The sequence below is a fragment of the Oratosquilla oratoria genome, chromosome 10 (assembly GCF_046742065.1).
Source record: "Oratosquilla oratoria isolate Oo_2021 chromosome 10, ASM4674206v1, whole genome shotgun sequence".
In the NCBI taxonomy this organism is placed as follows: domain Eukaryota; kingdom Metazoa; phylum Arthropoda; class Malacostraca; order Stomatopoda; family Squillidae; genus Oratosquilla; species Oratosquilla oratoria.
Genome location: NC_134786.1, coordinates 6208452 through 6210951, shown reverse-complemented (window position 1 = coordinate 6210951; position 2500 = coordinate 6208452).

Genomic DNA, 2500 nt, shown 5'->3' with positions numbered 1-2500 from the left:
TATACTGATCAACTTTAAACATTTCATTTATGTTGGTGGCAAACAGCTAACTTTACTTAGCCAAAGCCCCTCAAGTCAATATCGACAGAGGAAAGAAGAGTGAGGCGACTCCATCACGATGTACAAAATGGGGCATAAGTGAGAGATATGAATAAGGATGATTACCACTGATGAAAAATGTAGTAACACATTTGTAAATCACAGTCAACACCACAGTCGGACGAAAGAAAGAGTTGAGTAAGCGAAAATATATATTTCGATTGCTAATTGCAATCCTCTTCAGTAGTACAAAGTGAAAGTGAACTAGGAAAGTAATAAATGTCACTATTCTTTTTCCAGTTCCCTTCCCTTTGTAAGAGGTTGCTATTTAAGACAGTATCCTCCTTCCACTCCGTACAACTGAAGAGGGTTGCAGTTAGCAATCGAAATATATAGTTTCGCTTACTCAACTCTTTCTTTCGTCCGACTGTGGTATTAGTTGTGATGGATGGTTATGTTTATTTGTTGCAGGATATGAATAAAGGATACACATTCTTTTGATTAAAATGCCGGAAAGGAGCAGAAGACGAATGTAATGATTTGTTAAATGAAGTGTTATGTACCCGCAACTGATGCCAATCAAATGGAAGTATAATCAAGTATAATCATAACACGTTAAGGCAAAGCTTGCCAAATACATACGCGCACACGCGCACACACGCACACACACACACACACACACACACACACACACACACACACACACACACACACACACACACACACACACACACACACACACACACACACACAACCTCCCTTTTCAATGCAGCATTTCATAAGAACATCACCCACTCTCACAAACCAAGCACTCTGCCTATCTTTGTAATATATGTAGCTTATCCCATAAATCCCATCCGTTCTTTTACCTTATCCCCGAAGGCTCCTACCAAACAATCTTGCTGCTGAGCTCCTGCACATCCGTTAAGTTTGCGCCGCTGCCGCTAACCACATACACACTCCCTCTCTCCCTCTCCCGCCCGACTGCCATAGATGCGGCTCTGAAAGGCTGATGGGTCGGGGGATGAAAGCTGTCACTCCGTGGGATGCAATTACGGACGCCCACCTGACCTCCTCTCGTTCACGGGTCTCCGCTCCGCCTTCCATTTTTTGTATATTTTTTCTTTTTCTTTTTTTATTAGTACATTGCTAAAAGACACACACACACAGACACACACACACACACACACACACACACACACACACACACACACACACACACACACACACACACACACACACACACACACACACACACACACACGTATGCACGCACATATATGTACTCATGAGTGCTCACACAAAGTAGATTGCACATATATACATCTCTATGAAATTTTCTTCAGACAAATTATTTGGACGAGGAATGTGGAAATGGGATATGGTAAAGACTGCTTATACTAGAGTTTCATTTACATAGATATTTCTTCAAAGTAACAGTACAAGGTCAAGATGAATGTTTGATGTGCAAAGTTGAAAAGAAAAGTAATATCAATCTATAACCTAGAGAAGAGGGAGGCTATGTGAAATCGCTGAAAACTTGTTTTGACCCCTGGTTCAATTTTTTTTTTTTTTTTTGTAAAGACGGCTACGAATATAGAAAAAGAAGAGGACCAACTCGGTTTACAGCAACAGAGTAAAATATAAAAATTCGTGCAATGGATGCACGATGGCGTATTTGGGTGAACCTAGGATAGGAATAGATACACGAATCTATAGCACAAAAAAACGACATGACAGCACACAGAACACCTAACGACTTTTTGATAAATGCTGAAGAACTCATGTACCGTAGTCGAGACTCGTAATACTTTTACATAATGGATATGACAAGATAATTTGTAGCTGTATACACTTCAACTAAAGATGTGTCCAATTAACGCGGTAACTTGATAAATTTGGCCAAAATAGCTGATATGTTAAACGTGGAGGAAGCCCATAGAAGTAGAGGCCTGGTAACTGCCTTAAAAGGACGTCCAGTGAGGTGAATTTGAAACTATACTATCAGTTTCACAACTACTACTATCAATACCAACACTATTATTTTAAATATCACTATTACTGTATCAGTATTATTGTCACAAAACGCACTGCACTCCAGATATCTTGACGGACTTTAAGAAAAGCATGAACATCCGATACAACACATAACACCCACTTTTGACTGCAAATATTTGTCTTTTATTCCCCACCTACCATATAGCCTAAGCTGTATCTAATTTGTATAATTTTTTCTCTAACCGTGGTAGATCAAGTTGACTGATGTCTTTGTTTTGTTGATAACCCGTAGCTCATCTCTCAATGCAGACGCAGATCATTCTTCTGTTACCATCAGAACTGTGTGTTAGGAAAAGAGAAACGCTTTGTAAGCACATTCGCTTGCTTGGCTTTATCACGATTGTAAATTGTCTTTTATCTTTATACATATTTCATATGCATATAATTCTATATACTTTTACTC